The sequence below is a fragment of the Neoarius graeffei genome, chromosome 24 (genome assembly GCF_027579695.1).
Source record: "Neoarius graeffei isolate fNeoGra1 chromosome 24, fNeoGra1.pri, whole genome shotgun sequence".
Classification (NCBI taxonomy): domain Eukaryota; kingdom Metazoa; phylum Chordata; class Actinopteri; order Siluriformes; family Ariidae; genus Neoarius; species Neoarius graeffei.
In genome coordinates, this window is record NC_083592.1 from 38,640,714 (window position 1) to 38,659,525 (window position 18,812).

General features: G+C 43.0%; 1 protein-coding gene across 2 annotated transcripts in view; it reads left to right on the top strand.

The window, feature by feature from the left end:
* Positions 1-560: 560 nt before the first annotated feature.
* The window catches only part of kank1a (KN motif and ankyrin repeat domains 1a), a 132,137-nt gene continuing 113,885 nt past the window's right edge, over positions 561-18,812 (top strand). For both annotated transcript variants that reach the window (XM_060907206.1, XM_060907205.1), the window contains exon 1: positions 561-773. The gene's annotated coding sequence lies outside the window, so the exon portion shown is untranslated. The remainder of the gene's footprint in view (positions 774-18,812) is intronic.

Genomic DNA, 18,812 nt, shown 5'->3' on the forward strand with positions numbered 1-18,812 from the left:
TGATCAACAGTTACCGGAAACGTTTACTCGCAGTTATTGCTGCATAAGTGGGTCACACCAGATACTGAAAGCAAAGGTTCACATACTTTTGCCACTCACAGATATGTAATATTGGATCATTTTCCTCAATAAATAAATGACCAAGTATAATATTTTTGTCTCATTTGTTTAACTGGGTTCTCTTTATCTACGTTTAGGACTTGTGTGAAAATCTGATGATGTTTTTGGTCATATTTATGCAGAAATATAGAAAATTCTAAAGGGTTCACAAACTTTCAAGCACCACTGTATCTGGATCTAGACAACACACAGACACACAGGTCTGCCCAATCTTTAATGCAAATTTAATTTAGATCCAAGATTTTAAAAGTAAAAACATGTAGATCCTGCACATTTTATGATCAGATCGATATCGAAGCGATAAACCGAATCGCTGCTTCTCTCTGCAGGAGGAACCGGAGTTACCTGAGTCACAGCTCGTGCGCGTCACACCGTGCTCATTTGTTGCACGAGAAGCAACAATACAGGCGCGTTGCGCGCATGCGCACTGAGGAGCCGTGTCTGTAGATAGACAAAGTGCGAGTGCAGAGCTGGCAGAGTTAAAGTGGGACAGGGCTGCAGACTTGTTTCTGTATATTTCTACATGTTTTATTTCTAAATAGTAAAGTAAATGGATAAAACTTTGTTTTTATAAAGTGTATCAGTGCCAAATACGTGTCAGGGGGATAAAACCGACCTCATAATTTCATCGCAATTCTACAAAATATATGAAGGTAAGTTTAATAGATGTTGCTTGTGCCACATTGTTAGTGTTTATTAGAGCTTGTGCAGCGTTAGTTTTGCTCTGCGTCTCAGCCTTTTTTTTCTGCAGGTGTTTATTTCAGTTTTGGTGTGAAATTACTTGAAATTTTGCGACAATAAAACTCAGTTTTTGTCTGGCGCAAAAACGTCGCGCGAGGAGGATTCCTGCGGCTGAGTGGTCACCTGATCGCGCGAGCTTGTGTTCCTCTAATTATGGCGCGTGCTCTTGTCTTACACACCTGTTCACGTATTGGCCATTATGAGCTGCACGTGCTGCACGTGTTGGTTTTGTTGGATTGTGCTGGTGAAAGCAGTGGAGTGAGAGAGAGAGAGTGAGTGTGAGAGAGTGAATGAGTGTGAGTGAGAGAGTGTGTGAGAGTGAGAGAGTGTGTGAGAGAGTGAGAGAGTGTGTGAGAGTGAGAGAGTGTGAGAGAGTGAGTGAGTGTGAGAGAGTGAATGAGTGTGAGTGAGTGAGTGTGTGAGAGTGAGAGAGTGTGTGAGAGTGTGTGAGTGTGAGAGAGTGAGTGAGTGTGAGAGAGTGAGTGAGTGTGAGAGAGTGAGTGAGTGTGAGAGAGTGAGTGAGTATGAGAGAGTGAGTGAGTGAGAGTGAGCGAGCGTGAGAGAGTGAGTGAGCGTGAGAGAGTGAGTGAGTGTGAGAGAGTGAGTGTGAGAGAGAGAGTGAGTATGAGTGTGAGTGAGTGAGTGAGTGTGAGAGAGAGAGAGTGAGTGTGAGAGAGTGAGTGAGTGTGAGAGTGAGTGAGAGAGAGAGAGTGAGTGTGAGAGAGTGAGTGTGAGTGTAAGAGAGTGAGTGAGTGTGAGAGAGTGAGTGAGTGTGAGAGAGTGAGTGAGTGTGAGAGAGTGAGTGAGTATGAGAGAGTGAGTGAGTGAGAGTGAGCGAGCGTGAGAGAGTGAGCGAGCGTGAGAGAGTGAGTGAGTGTGAGAGTGAGTGAGCGTGAGAGAGTGAGTGAGTGTGAGAGAGTGAGTGTGAGAGAGAGAGAGAGTGAGTATGAGTGTGAGTGAGTGAGTGTGAGAGAGAGAGAGAGTGAGTGAGTGAGTGTGAGAGAGAGTGAGTGAGTGAGAGAGAGAGAGTGAGTGAGAGTGTGAGTGAGTGTGTGTGTGTGAGAGAGAGTGAGTGAGTGTGTGAGAGAGTGTGAGTGAGAGAGAGTGAGAGAGTGTGAGTGAGTGAGAGAGAGTGTGAGTGAGTGAGAGAGAGTGTGAGTGAGTGAGAGAGAGTGTGAGTGAGTGAGTGAGAGTGTGAGTGAGTGAGAGAGAGTGTGAGTGAGTGAGAGAGAGTGTGAGTGAGTGAGAGTGAGTGTGTGAGAGTGAGTGTGTGAGAGTGAGTGTGTGAGAGTGAGTGTGTGAGAGTGAGTGTGTGAGAGTGAGTGTGTGAGAGTGAGTGTGTGAGAGTGAGTGTGTGAGAGTGAGCGAGCGTGAGAGAGTGAGTGTGTGAGAGTGAGCGAGCGTGAGAGAGTGAGCGAGCGTGAGAGTGAGTGAGTGTGAGAGAGTGAGTGTGAGAGAGTGTGAGAGAGAGAGTGAGTATGAGTGTGAGTGAGTGAGTGTGAGAGAGAGAGAGAGAGAGAGTGAGTGAGTGTGTGAGAGAGAGTGAGTGAGTGAGTGTGAGAGTGAGTGAGAGAGAGAGAGAGAGAGTGTGAGTGAGTGAGAGAGTGTGAGTGAGTGAGAGAGTGTGAGTGAGTGAGAGAGAGTGTGAGTGAGTGAGAGAGAGTGTGAGTGAGAGTGTGAGTGAGCGAGTGAGCGAGCGTGAGAGTGAGTGAGTGAGAGTGTGTGTGTGAGAGAGTGTGTGTGTGTGATCTCGTGTTTTAGGAAAAGTCCCCAATAAACTGTTAACCCTTCACAAGACACGTGCTTTCTTTCCTGTTCCTCTGATGTATTAATATGCCACAGAAAATACATGGACGTGTTTAGAAAACGCACCTGCCTGTCAGTGTTTCATTGTGTGGAATCTTAGGTTGGGCATTTACTGGTTGGTCGGTTACTAACTTGCCCTGGAGAACCATTCAGCATTCCTCCATGTTAAAAGTCTACTAGGCAGAGGTGGACAGTAATGAAGTACATTTACTTGAGTACTACAGTACTCTTAAGTACACTTTTTGAGTATACTTGAGTTTTATTTTTTTGGAAACTTATCAAGAAGGTCCGGGTTCGAGCCCCGTGGCCGGCGAGGGCCTTTCTGTGTGGAGTTTGCATGTTCTCCCCGTGTCCGCGTGGGTTTCCTCCGGGTGCTCCGGTTTCCCCCACAGTCCAAAGACATGCAGGTTAGGTTAACTGGTGACTCTAAATTGACCGTAGGTGTGAATGTGAGTGTGAATGGTTGTCTGTGTCTATGTGCAGCCCTGTGATGACCTGGCGACTTGTCCAGGGTGTACCCCGCCTTTCGCCCGTAGTCAGCTGGGATAGGCTCCAGCTTGCCTGCGACCCTGTAGAACAGGATAAAGCGGCTATAGATAATGAGATGAGATGAGACAACTTTATTCATCACACACTTGTGAAAGTTCCTCTCTGCATTTAACCCATCTGAAGCAGTGAACGCACGCACAGCAGTGGGCAGCCATGCTAACAGCGCCCGGGGAGCAGTTGGGAGTTAGGTGCCTCGCTCAAGGGCACCTCAGCCCAAGGCAGTCCCATATTAACCTAACCGCATGTCTTTGGATTGTGAGGGAAATCCACGCAGACACGGAGAGAACATGCGAACTCCACACAGAAAGGCCCTTGCCGGCTGCTGGGCTCGAACCCAGAACTTTCTCGCTGTGAGGCGACCGTGCTAACCACTACTACTTCGTTTACACGTAGCTGGGTATTTATGAAAACGGGTATCTTCTCTCCGTACTAGAAAATAATTCCATTTACACAATGCTCAAAAACAGCCAGGGAAGGCTGTCAAAAACCATGTCAAACAAATAGAAAGCCACCCAGAGATCTGAAAGCCAAGGAGGAGGGACCGTCAAATCACAATGCTAAAACTCCGTTTTCCCCATAACGCAGAGAAAACTCAGTTTTCCACTATTTACACGCAGGCATGTAAACAGAGTTTTCACAAATCTCCACTTTGCCCGGAGTTTTCGAAAGCAGCCGTTTTCAGTGACTGGAACCTCCGTTTACATGTAAATGATGGGTGCAACCGCATAAATAAATATCCGTTTTTATAGATACCTGGCTACGTGTAAACGGGGTCTACACCACCGTGCTGCCACGGTATATTCTGTTTATACTATTTTATCAGTGCAATCTGTGTACATGTAGAACCGATACAATTCTGTTTATATTCTGTTTATACTATTTACCAGTGCAATTCTGTATACTTTACTGTTTATTTTTATACTTTATTTGTTTTTATTTTTTCTATAACTCATAACGAGTCAACAGCACCTTCAATTTCGTTGTACCTTTTGAAAAAGTGATAATGACAAAGACTTATCTTATCTTTGGGCGGCATGGTGGTGTAGTGGTTAGCACGGTCGCCTTACAGCAAGAAGGTTCTGGGTTTGAACCCAGTGGATGGCGAGGGCCTTTCTGTGCGGAGTTTGCATGTTCTCCCCGTGTCCGCGTGGGTTTCCTCCGGGTGCTCTGGTTTCCCCCACAGTCCAAAGACATGCAGTTTGGTTGACATGGGGCAGCCTTGGGCTGAAGTGCCCTTGAGCAAGGTACCTGACCCCTGACTGCTCCCCGGGCGCTCTGGTGTGGCTGCCCACTGCTCTGGGTGTGTGCGTGTGTGCTCACTGCTTCAGATGGGTTAAATGCAGAGGATGAATTTCACTGTGCTTGAAGTGTGCATGTGACAAATAAAGGTTTCTTTCTTCTTATATTTTAAAGGCAAATATCATACTTTTTACTAAAATACATTTCTGTCAAGGTCCTCTTTACTATGAAGCAGATTTGAAAGTGGATGCTTTTTCTTTTCGAAAACGTAGTTGTGTTTTTTGCAGGTCGCACTGAGACAGCCGATCAGTAATCACTAGGGTCACGTCACATCCATAGGCTGTATAAAATCAAGTTCAGTGACTTCTCCACAGCATTATTTAACATGATCAGTTGATGGCAGAATGGAAAGAGGTGGTTCTTCTGGGGAATGAACACGCACCCATTGGCTATACCTAGAACCCATGTTTCAGTTTTCTGAAAGGATTAAAGAATCGTTTCATTTTAAATGTCTGCGTTGCTTTCAGCCTCCAAAAACTCACCATCCAACCTGCAGAAGCATCTTGAGGTATATAAATGTTTTACTCCAAGAGAAAGCTTGCAATGAAGTTGTGCTTTTAGAGCTAGCGATAACGTTGCAATACCTCTGCAGTCTGATTAGTCAAACGACTTTCTATGGCCTTTCCCGCCAAGTTGCCATAGCCTTGTCGACGGCTAACGTTAACACACAGCTTGGACACTGTTAGGTGGGGTTTACATTAGACCGTATCAGCGGATCATCAGATTAACGTTTTTAAAACGATTAGCGTGCACACAGCAACACCAATACACGGATACGCTCGGCTCCGCAGGCATCCTGCGCTCCAAATCACTCCGCCCTGAACAGCGAGTGCCCTCTGGAGGGTGCACACTCCGGCCCTGCGCAGCTCACAGAGCGCACGAGTGAAGCGCACGAGCAGTGATTCGGGACTGAGCCGCTGTGTGTGAGATCCCAGCGCATATCACTTACCACTTGCAAGTGGAAGGATGGCAAGCCTAAAGACAATCATAACTACACAATGGGCAGTATTTGCATCAGTATTTGCAGTATTTTCATACTTTTATACTCTTTAATGAAAGGTGATACAAGGCGGAAGTCCGCGCCGTTTTTCAGCAGTCGCGTCACATGACCAACGCCAGCGAATCAGGAAGGTGGATGTCACAGTGACGTTGTCCAATGACGCCGCCAGCTAGAGCTCAGCACAGCGTATCCGCGTATTCTCAATGTTTACACAGCACCGGACCAGACACGATCTGGATTGAATACGTGGACCCTGGCGGATTCCCATTTCCAGGCGTTTTAATGTAAACGGACAGTGCATCCGCGAAGAAAACGAGACAGATACGGTCTAATGTAAACTTGGCCTTAGTTAGCATGTAAAAATGGAGTTGCGCTAGCATGAATAACATTAACTTATCTGAAGTCCTTTTAGAAATATGTTTGAGCATAATCTTGCCAAATAAACAGAATGTAGAAAACTTTATTTTCTTGTAGCGTTAGCTACCCAGTATGATTTTGAGTTTGAAAAGAGTTGGCTAGCATGTCAAGTGGAGTTTCACTGACTAGCTAGCTTAACGTTAAACTACCATGATGGCACAGCATGCGTTCATTTTGTGAATTCACATTTCTGGCTTTGGTAACGGCGTTAGGTTTTGTAAGCGTTGTGGCAATAATACGACGATGCGTTGACAGAACATGTACTTTTAATACTTAAGTATTTTTAAAAGCTAGTACTTCAGTACTTTAACGTGAGTAAAAATTTGACTGTACAACTTTCACTTGTATCAGAGTAACGTTTGACCAGCGGTATCTGTACTTTGACTTAAGTAATGAAGTTGGGTACTTTGTCCACCTCTGCTACCAGGGCTTTCACAATACCACAAGTTTACACTATAAAAAGAAAAGAAAAAAAAACACAACACACACACACAATATAACAAAAACCACTTTCACTGTCTCATTCATTATACTGTTGATACAGAACGGATTGTACTGTTCAGTAGCGTTAACTGATATAAAATTGCATACATGGATGAATAAAACCTGTTGACCGCTGGTTTAATGTGCTAAAACCCTTTTTTTTTTTTTTTTTTTGAGTCATTACAAAAACATTTGAGATTTCCAATTCAGCACAAACTTAAATGTTTGGATGTCAGTAAAGAAAGAAGCATATTATGTAATAGAGAGACTACTTTTCAGATTAAAAGAAAAGAAAATACGACCAAATATGTTTAATTTATGACTGTTTACTGCTCTTTACAGTATCTTTTTAAATGCAGAAACCGTTCTCTCCGGCATTTCTTTGCACGTGCGTAAGATTTTTGTACATACAGTGTCTTGCAAAAGTATTCATCTCCCTTGGTGTTTGTCCTGTTTTGTCGCATTACAAGCTGGAATTAAAATGGATTTTGGGGGGATTAGGACCATTTGATTTGCACAACATGCCTACAACTTTAAGAAAGAGAGCACAACTTTATTCATCACACACTTGTGGAGTTCCTCTCTGCATTTCACCCATCTGAAGCAATGAACACACGAGCAATGAGCGCACACACACACCCATAACAGTGGGCAGCCATGCTTACAGCGTCCGGGAAGCATTTGGGAGTTAGGTGCCTCGCTCAAGGGCACCTCAGCCCAAGGCCGTCCCATATCAACCTAAAAGGTGCAAATTATTGTTTTATTGTGACATGAACAATAATTAAGATGGACAAAAAAACCCCAACAGAAATCTGGAGTGTGCATAGGTATTCACCCCCAAAGTCAATACTTTGTAGAGACATATTTTGCTGCAATTACAGCTGCAAGTCTCTTGGGGTATGTCTCTATTAGCTTAGCACATCTAGCCACTGGGATTTTTGCCCATTCCTCAAGGCAAAACTGCTCCAACTCCTTCAAGTTAGATGGGTTGTGTTGGTGTACAGCAATCTTCAAGTTATGCCACAGATTCTCAATTGGATTGAGGTCTGGGCTTTGATTAGGCCATTCCAAGACATTTAAATGTTTCCCTTTAAACCACTCCAGTGTAGCTTTAGCAGTATGTTTAGGGTCATTGTCCTGCTGGAACGTGAACCTTCGTCCCAGTCTCAAACCTCTGGCTGACTCAAACAGGTTTTCCTCCAGAATTGCCCTTTATTTAGTGCCATCCATCTTTCCTTCAGTCCTGACCAGCTTTCCTGTCCCTGCAGATGAAAAACATCCCCACAGCATGATGCTGCCACCACCATGCTTCACTGTAAGAAGGATGTTCTCAGGACGTTGGGTTTGTGCCACACTTGGCATTTTCCATGCTGGCTAAAAAGATCAAGTTTAGTCTCATTTGATCAGAGAATCTTCTTCCATGTGTTTGGGGAGTCTGCCACATGCTGTTGGGCAAACTCCAAACGTGTTTTCTTAAGCAATGACTTTTTTTTTTTTTTTCTGGCCACTCTTCCATAAAGCCCCACTCTGTAGAGTGCACGGCTTAAAATGGTTCTGTGGACAGATACTCCCACCTCTGCTGTGGATCTCTGCAGCTTCTTCAGTGTTCTCTTTGGTGTCTTTGTTGCATCTCTGATTAATGCCGTCCTTGCCTGGTCTGTGAGTTTTGGTGGGCGGCCTTTTCTTGTCAGGTTTGTAGTGGTGCCATGTTCTTTCCATTGTGCTGTCATGGATTTAATGGTGCTCTCTGGGATATTCAAAGTTTGGGATTTTTTTTTTTTTAAATGACCCAACCCTGATCTATACTTCTTCACAACTTTGTCTCGGACCTGTTTGGAGGCTCCTTGGTTCTCATGTTGCTTGCTTCATAGTGTTGTAGAGTCAGGGTCCTTCCAGGACAGGTTAATTTGTACAGACATCATGTGACAGATCATGTGACGCTTTGATTGCACACAGGTGGATCTTAATCAACTCATTATGTGACTTATGAAGTGAATTGGTTGGACCAGCTCTCATTTAGGGGTGAATACCTATGCACACTCCAGATTTCTGTTTTTTTCATCTTAATTATTGTTTTATTATGAATTATTGTTTTATTATGATTTCTGGAGGGTTAGCACCATTTGATTTATACAACATGCCTACCGCTTGGTAGGCATGTTGTATAAATCAAATGGTGCTAACCCTCCAGAAATCCGTTTTAATTCCAGCTTGTAATGCAAGAAAACAGGACAAACATGAAGGAGGATGAATACTTTTGCAAGACACTGTATGCACCTTAAAACGTTACACAATCAGTGTTTCTGGGTGAAAGATGTTCCCTTACCAGGGCTCGAAATTCATATATTTTTTCACCAGCCAGCTGGACTAGTTACCTTCCAAAGTAACTCGCCAAACAGAAAATCAACTCACCAAAATTTGTTCATGTATGAATTTTACTTCTGTCAAAAATAACACAAAAGAAAGTAGTTACCATTGTTCATGACTAATGTGCATTTATTTCAAGACCCGAGTATTTTGATAGTATTTAGTTTTTTTTGCGCGCTTTACAAATTGGCGTTTGCTGTTCCACGTCCTCCTCGCAATATCCAAAAAAAATGCCAGATGACTGACCCCTTACTAGTTCTTTTAGGAACCAATTCGTCCGCTTCCATTTTTAATTCGTCGCTGAAATTGACAGAGCTTACACGGTAGCCTATGCAACACCAGTGATTGCACGAACTGAGTCAGCGCTGTAAACCGAAACTAGGAAATCTTCCCGCAAGTACCTTTCAGCACCGAGATGTCGCCCGGGATTGGTTGGCACTGTGTGACGTTATTGGTTTTTTTTACCCTTAGGCAGCCTCTCATGTTACTGCCTGAGGGACAGGGAGAAAACCACCGGAAAAGGTTTTAAACAAATGCAACAAACACGAAACAAATGGAAGTCGGCAGATGACCATAAAATACTCGATAGTTACGATATAATAATTATATGTATCTCACACAGAATTTTCGGCGATATTGCACAGCCCTAGTCAGAATCTTCACTTCATATATATTTTTTATTTTCAACTAGCCAGCCGGGCTGGCTAGTGACAGGAATTACCTGCCAAATGACAAATTAAGTCGCCTTGGGCAACTGGACCACCGTGAATTTCGAGCCCTGCTTACGAATGCCACCTCAGCGACAAGGAAGGATACAGTTCAGTCCTGTTTTTCCTGAGAGGATAGAGTCGATAATTGTAATGAAAACTTTCCCTGTTGAATTGTCTAAAAATCACAATTTAATCTTGAATGGTCGTGTGCTATCAGTTTATTATTATTTTTTTTTAAGAAGTCAGTTTTGTTAACGTACTTTTTGATTTTTGTGCTTCTCTGCTCATTCATGTCAACGTCTCGGTGTCTAAAATAATGTTAGCCGATTTAAATTAAAACTGAACATACTGAATTGCTCCACTGGCATATTGAATAAGTTTTGAACTTTTGATACTTTGTGCAGCACTCTTCTGCTTTGCTAATTTCCATTTTTTTAAAATAAAGAAATATGATGAATAACTTTTTTAGTTGTATCGGCTATTTTAAATTGAATAATAAAATTCTAATCTATAAAATACATGTATATTATTCATAATAATAATAATAATAATAATAATAATATCATACTGAGTGCAGCACCAGGGTCCCCTGTTCCATCCTTAGCTCAGGTTGTTGTCTGGGCAGAGTTACGCATGTTCGCGCTGTCTTTTACCCCTTTTCGACCAACAGGGAACGGGTTCTTTCTGACTTGCACGTCAAATTTTGAACTGTTTATAGCATTTTCATCAAAAATAAATTGTTTTAGCACAAACCGTGATTTCATCGGCGGGTGAGTCATTAGCTTGGAGAGGAAGTGGAGCGAAGCAATGGAGAATGCAACGGAAGAGGATACATCTTCAGAAAAAAAAAAAATGGACCGAAAACAAATGTGGCAGATCACAGAATCCAGGGACACATGTCGGCCCGGGGGCATTTTGAGTTATTGACCGATTCAGAAAGTACAGTTTCTAAGCTTTCCAATGATGCCTTCCATGTGGAGATATGACAATATTTGAAGAATGTGTGGCCTTTTGAAAGTGTATACTTCTTAAAACAGAAAAGGGAGAAAATCGCCCTCAAAGTTTTCCATCTCAGCTACTCTGGGTGTAGGGCGGGCACATAATGGTGCTCGTTTGCATGACATTAAGGAAAGCCCTACCCCCTACGAGGTAGCAGGATACTACTTTCATGTAAACAAAGATCACCACGTCAATTTTCCTTCCATGTAAAGTATGCCCAACACAATTATGAAGTACAAAAATAAGTCCTAAAGTATACTTTAACGTTTTGTGGTTGAAAAATTACTCACACCGTAAGAAAGAAAGATATAGCACGATGATGACACAACTAACACAACGCTAGTTTCATGTAAAGCCTCGGTCACAACCGGCTGTACAGTACGCGCTCCTACGGCCGGTCTACATGCAAAAAACGCAAGAAACACACGGAGAGCGCGCATGAAACGCACGAGAGCGTGCGTGTGATGTGCTGATTTTCGAGCCGCAGACCGGCCGCAGACCGGCCGCAGACCGGCCGCAGAGGTTCTTTGTCATGTCAAACAAACTCTATAGGCGCTTACGTTTTTTTCAGGTTGCAAGGCAAACTTACGGCCAACGCGCGTCTTTCTCCGTGAACAAAAAAAAACCCGCAGCGATTTGGGAAACGCCAAAAGTCACACGGCCAAAAAATCGTACGTCCAGTTGTGACCTAGGCTTAACCAAACCACACACACTCCGTTACATGCAAAAATAACCACACAGCCTTAGATTAATAAACTTACCCCATCAGAAAGAGAAACGGCGCCTTGTGCACACCAATGCCTCCGATGGAATGTAATCCTAGAACGGTCCGTGTATCATCCGATCATTCAAGTATTCCATTCAATCTGGAAAACGAGGTTGCGGGTTTTTTTTGCTAGAAATGGTGATCTCCGATGTAAATACCGTGTGTCTGTTTGCTTCGCGGTGCGACACCTCCTCTGCGCTCTGTTTAGTAACTCATTCCATAGTGAAATCACACGCCTGTATGCAGTTAAGTAGCCATGCACTCAACTCGGATCATACAGCTGATTCGCGGAAAAAAACAACAACAAATGACTTAAATCATCATGTGAATGGCCCATATGGTAATTTACCCACACCCCCCAGCAGGCTACAGTCCTGACAAAAACGAGACAATTTGCAACAAAAAATGTATGCTTTTCCAACAAAACAATCTATTATCTGAAATACTGATTGCATTCTTCAAGATCTCAACTTGCACATGATGGAAAAAAACAAAAATCACAAATTTCGAAAAAAAATGCTTTTTTTGCGATTATCTCGGATTCGTTTCGGCCGACGTGTCCCTGGATTCGGTGAGGGGTCACAAATATCTGCAACAACAGAACAAAAGCTCAGAGGTAATCAGTGTGTACTGCCATTTTGCTACTGCTGTTTACTCCCATTGTGAAACTCCCTCCGTTCAAGATGCATCCTTGGTTACAACTGGTGAAAACATGGTTTCATTAGCTGGCACCAAGGTTCCGAATGGGATCGGTTTAAGAACCCATTCCCTGTTGGTCAAAAAGGGGGATCGGTGTTCCCAGGAACAGTTCTGCAGCCATGACCAGGATAACGCAGTTACTCAAAGTGAGTAAGTGAATAGAACACTGTATACTATAATGTGGTATATAATAATATCCAGTGTTCCTGGTCTGATTTTATAAATGCTCCTTGAGAGGGTTTAGAAGTTCCTGGCTGGCAGCTGAGTGAAACAGGAATTCCTTCAAGACCTTCAAATCCCTGGAAAGGATGTGATTTCCTTTGCCTTTCCCTTCTGTTTGAAGTTCCAGGAAGTTTTCCGCTTATCTTCAACGCTGACTTCAAAGTGATTTCACCGAGAAACGCCTGACATGTTAAGAGCAACATTTGGCTTTCCTTATAGTAGTGGTTTCTAAAATAGCTCCCAAATGCATCTCTTTTATCTGTTGCTTCCTATTCAGTAATGGAGTCCTGATTAGCGTTATGTAAAGATTAGTTTTATGTCAATGTATTTTATGTAGTTGGATTAGATTTATGTCAAGGTGGTTGTGTTTTGACCTTGGTGTACGGTTTAGACATGCTCATTTTTCCAGCTCTAAGACAGAGGAACGTAGTCATGGACTGTGTGTGTGAGAGAGACCTACACTAAACAAAAACATCATTATGTGTTGCTGAAAGGGGTTGTCATCGACTTTCACATGTTACAGCCAGAGAAAATGAAGCCTCTTGTTGCGCACATCTGAAGCGTGGGACCGCTTCTCTTAGTGTTTCATCAGAAGACAATTTTTGGATTTTTTTTTTTTTTTTTTGCCAGTTTCACTGGTAGAAATGTGGGAACAAGTCCCCGTCCAAATCTGGGCAAGCCTTGTCCTGTAATGTTGGAAGATTAGAGCTGAAAATTGGCACATAGAAAGGGAATCAGTTTATTTTTCTGAAGATAAAACTAATGGATTCAGTGTAAAAGTTATAAGTCATACTTTCTTCAAGGACATAATGAAAGACTGCATTAAAGAATTTGTGGGGGGACATCTTCCAGCTTTTATGTCTTGTCTGTATCCCAAAGGTTTGTACAGAAGGTACAATGGTACATGGTGCCAGTCACTGCATGGATGTGCTTTACTAGAGTGATAAATGTACTGCAGACATGGAAAAAAAATAACACAAGGTTGTCTGTCTGGTGCTAGTAATTCATCTCATCTCATTGTCTCTAGCCGCTTTATCCTGTTCTACAGGGTCGCAGGCAAGCTGGAGCCTATCCCAGCTGACCACGGGCGAAAGGCGGGGTACACCCTGGACAAGTCGCCAGGTCATCACAGGGCTGACACATAGGCTACGTTTACATTAGACCGTATCTGTCTCGTTTTCTTCGAGGATGCACTGTCCGTTTACATTAAACCGCCTGGAAACGCCGGGAAACAGGAATCCGCCAGCGTCCACGTATTCAATCCAGATCGTGTCAGCTCCGGTGCTGTGTAAACATTCAGAATATGCGGATACGCTGTGCTGAGCTCTAGCTGGCGTCTCATTGGACAACGTCACTGTGACATCCACCTTCCTGATTCGCTGGCGTTGGTCATGTGACGTGACTGCTGAAAAACGGCGCGGACTTCCGCCTTGTATCACCTTTCATTAAAGAGTATAAAAGTATGAAAATACTGCAAATACTGATGCAAATACTGCCCATTGTGTAGTTATGAGCTGCGCAGGGCCGGAGTGCGCACCCTCCAGAGGGCACTCGCTGTTCAGGGCGGAGTGATTTGGAGCGCAGGATGCCTGCGGAGCCGAGCGTATCCGTGTATTGGCGTTGCTGTGTGCACGCAAATCGTGTATTGGTGTTGCTGTGTGCACACTAATCGTTTTAAAAACGTTAATCTGATGATCTGCTGATACGGTCTAATGTAAACATGGGCTTAGACACAGACAACCATTCACACTCACATTCACACCTACGGTCAATTTAGAGTCACCAGTTAACCTAACCTGCATGTCTTTGGACTGTGGGGGAAACCGGAGCACCCGGAGGAAACCCACGCGGACACGGGGAGAACATGCAAACTCCACACAGAACAGCCCTCGCCGGTTACGGGGCTTGAACCCGGACCTTCTTGCTGTGAGGCGACAGCGCTAACCACTACACCACCGTGCTGCCCCCGCTAGTAATTCTGTGTGTGAATATTTAATTGTTTCAGGGGGTTGGTTTGAGTTGCATAATTCTATAATCGAGGCTTTGAAATCTGTTGAGGTTATGCCTGATATTTCTTTAACGACGTACCTTGTACATGATCCATATCAAAGGTCAAAGTCAGAAGTGTACCGAAAAGATTAAAATCTTAGAAGGCTTGGTTAAAAGAATTCCATTAGCACAAACATCCACGTAGCCTGTTTCGGCAGGCCCCAGTGACCATTTGGCTGGAGTCCTTCGAAATTATCACCTCTCTGAGAAGACTCTGCATATGGAGATCAAAGATCAAGTGTTTTGACAAGGGAAATGTCACGTCTGGAACCCTGACGGGCTGTAAAACTGCTCCATGTTTACCCAGGTGAAATTACTTCCACTTTTGCTACTTAGTTGGAACAGTTTACAAATCAAGTCTGTGGTGTTGCTGTCACCGCAAGCCTACTTTATTGGGTTTTCAGTATGGGAGTACCAATACCTACCTGGGGTTCTTTTTTTAAAGAGTTTTGTTGTTGATGATATTTTTTCCCCTATTGTAATTTTTATTACTAGTTTGGTACAAACCAGGTTTCAAACTAACCCGATACTCAACGTAGTGAGTTTGAAGTTTTCCATGTCTATACAGTGCCATTTATTTTCTATCCTGTTAGAATTGAAGCGATATCCCAACGTGGTCAGAGATTAATACTGTGTGAATAGTTGAACCTACTCTGTTGCATGAGCAAATGTACTTCATGGATAAAAGAAGTAAACACACCCGCTGAGCCCTTGCTGGTGCCTGTTAACTGCATTGTGATTTCACTCAATGTGTTCGTTGTCAGAGCACGCAAACAATTAGTAAGGGAAACACAATTAGACTCATCAAATATTAGTGAAACCTGATCTTTTTTTGACTGGCCAGCATTGTTGAGCAAATTGCTTAATTTTGGTCTCATCATGGCTAATCATCCCTGCAAGGACCTTGATTACTCGAGTTAATTTTACATTACATAAGTGAAATAAAGAGCAAAACTACTGGAGTCTCAGGCTACATCCACACGACAACGGCAATGAGATGTTATTTAAAAAAATATCGCGTCCACATGGGCAACGATCAGTAAAATATCAGGTCCATATGGCAACGCAACGCTTGCTGAAAACGATGCAATACACATGCCACACCTCTAGGGGCGCTGTAAGACGGTCCCTTCGGAGACACCAGAACAATAGAAGAAGTAAGGACGCATGCGCATAAACTATTATGTGCGAGACTTCATATTAGCCATAAAGTCAGAAAAATCTGTTCGTAAAATTACATTATAATGACCAAATACAATGAAAAGTATTTTTCCAGTCTCACCTGTGAAAGGTAATCCCATGTGATCTCGTTTGGACGGTAAACCTGTTGGTACAGTTAAACGCAGTACATGAATGAGGCATCTTTATTCTCCGCTTTGACCCATCCAATATGGCGGCGAGGATGACGTATGATTCTACGCGGAAGGCGGCGTCTTTAATGGTCCGGAATAAATTGAATGCTACACGTTGATGGATTAATTTGTTCTTCTACGCCCTTTTTGAGGAATGTATTGTAGGACTTAAACCAACATCTGAAGAGGTGAGATCGCTCCTTTTTTTTCCCTATTTTTGCTGGCGGGATTGACTCTGTCCTAAGGGCTATTCTCTCTCTCTCTCTCTCTCTCTCTCTCTCTCTCTCTCACTTTGCACCATTACACAATAAATATTCACAGTGAAAATATTTTGTAAGCGCGTTTCATGAACCAAGTTATAGGATTTGTTGACAACTCACATTGAGTTCGTTACACTTCTACCCGGCGTGAAGCACTCACAGTCATGTGGTTGTGACATCATCGTAAACAAATCCGTTCTACTCATCCAGACGACTTCGCAACGGCAACGTTGCCAGATCTTTCCACTCTGGGACCCGTTCTCAAAAGATTGCGTTTTGGGCACCCAAAACGCCGGTGCCGTGTGGACGCCAGGCCTAAACGATAAACAATTGGATCGGATTCACCTGAATCCGTTGCCGTGTGGACAGGGCCTCAATGTGTTCGTTGTCAGAGCACGCAAACAATTAGTAAGGGAAACACAATTAGACTCATCAAATATTAGTGAAACCTGATCTATTTTTGACTGGCCAGCATTGTTGAGCAAATTGTTTAATTTTGGTCTCATCATGACTAATCATCCCTGCAAGGATCTTGATTACTTGAGTTAATTTTACATTACATAAGTGAAATAAAGAGCAAAACTACTGGAGTCTTAGCGTCCCGTGTTAAATTGAGAATTAGTTCTTGGAAAAAAGGACGACGCAGTGTTGTTTTGTTACGATGTGGAGGTCATGTTATGGTTTTACCTCTGGGAAATGATTATTTAGGCTAAATATTATAATTAGAAAATGATGGTCATATATGAGGTGGATCCCACCAGATTTATTATTTAATAACGAGTCATTTTGTTTCTTGACAAAATTTGATGGATGTAATCTTCTGAAGAAATTAGTGAGGGTGATGCAGGTATAACCTAACAAACTGTGATGACCTGCAACTCTAATGCATGATTTGTTTTGTCTTGCTAGCGAATCCAGGAGCGGCTGTGAAACAGCTCTTTTAATTACATTTAAAATCATTTAAAAAAAACCAACAGTGTGTTTTTACCTCACAGGATGCAGTGGGATCTTAAAGTGCATATCACGGGTAAATTCAGGAGCAAGATCAATGTAATTCTCCTATTTTATATTAAACTTTGGTCAAATATCTGTCACATTTTGCGTTTTGTGCAATTTTTTTTTTACCTTGCGCAATACCAGAAAAATTCAGTTGAAATCAAGCCATTTGAGACGAATTGGTCCGCCTCTGAAAAAACTTGGCATTTGGATTTCCCGGGAAACACTGATTTTCGTGACGTCGCGTGCGGGACGCCTCCCTCTGAATCCTACGTCAGCGCTGGTTTGTTTATGAGAAAACGACCTGGTGGTTTTCTGCAAATTTCTTCGTTATCACGTAATTATTAAAATGGTTAACAGATGTATCGTAGGAGGGTGTAGCAACACCAATCTTGATGGGATTAGTACTCATCGTTTCCCAAAAGACCGGACAATGAGAGAGAAATGGGAGTGCTTGGTCTACACAGGCTGTGCACTGAAACCGTGCAAGCTGTCGCAGCCTGCTGGCGCTTCCGCAGGTGACGTCACGAATCCGGCTCCAGACTCCCTTGGGATTTTTCCAGACGCGTTTTATTTTTTTCTGCTGTAGACAGATGGTCTTGTGCAAATTTACCCTTCTGGGTGAGTGTGTAAAGGGACATATTTTCATATATAAAAACGAAATTGGTCCAGAATATACCCTTTAAGTAGTTATGTACTAGTGCCAAGTCCATAGAGCTGCAAGATTACCCAGAGTTCTGCCAGAGGTTGATGTGAAATCCTTGTTTGGTGGTTATGTAATGCAGTCTCTAATTTTTAAATGTAAGGCTTTGGTTTTGAGGAAAAATCCCGTTCATTCCATTTCTTTTTCTTAATTTGCTTACAAATTGGTTCACAAGGGGATTGAATTACCAAGCTCTCAAAATAGTCAATGAAATCGTCTTTAGGTTGTTTGTATAATGTTGGCGCAAAATGAAATGTTGTTGTCTAAAAATATGCTGGAGCTGGTTAACAGACGTGATCAGACATGGCTCTTTGGAGCGACTGAGCTCGTTCTTTTCTTCTACAGGGTTTTGTTGCGCTGTGCATTACAGTGTTTTTTTTTGTCTTGTTCTTGAAATAGGAACGAGCAAAGTGGATATTGTCAGTAATAACAAGTTTCACCATCCGCCCTGGGTCATGGTTACATTGTGGAATAAAGACTGTCTGGAGACCAAAGTCTGCAAAATTGGGCTCTTTTCCAGTTTTTTTCCTCAATGGAACTTTTATGAATTGGTGATCCCAATAGCCATCAATAAGGTGGCCAAACAGACCATATGACATAAAGTGAATGACCGATGTTGGTTACATCAGAAACCCCTCGCTGTGGTCATTGTAGCCAGATGGGCTTGAGTGAAGGTTCTTTTGTCAGGGAGACCGAATCGTATTGGTTCTTGTTTAGCTTTAATGTCGGTGTCTGAGCTGGAGAGTGTCATGGGTGAAGTTTCTTTCAGGGACATGTTTTGAGATGATGAGACAGGCTTTTGTCTAGTTGTCATATCCCCTTGAGGTTTCTGAGAACTGTCAAAGAGGGTATGTTTCCCTATTTTAAAGCGTTCGTAGAATCCACTTGCTTACTCGCAGGCTTTTAGATAGAGGGGCGTCTGGGCGTCTTTTCGACGCCCTGTACTGAAAAAAACAAGAAATTGGACGCCCTACTTTTTAGTACGACGCCCTAAAGACGCCCTAATATTTCCTCCCGTGTTATGTCCGGTAACTTAGCTGAATATGTTAAAAAATCGCCGAGTCTGAGCTTTCCGAGGATCTACAAGCTTTGTTGACACCGCCATTTTGGAAATTTCAGAAGTCTCGCTTTGACAGCTGTCTTTCCCGAAGACGCCCAGGGTTACCATAGCAACAGCACGAGCCCAGAGTACAAAATATAGGCACCCGCCGCAGAGCTACAGAAACACGCGTTTCTATGGCTGCACTAATTTCAAAGTTGTGAGAGCCCTCGTT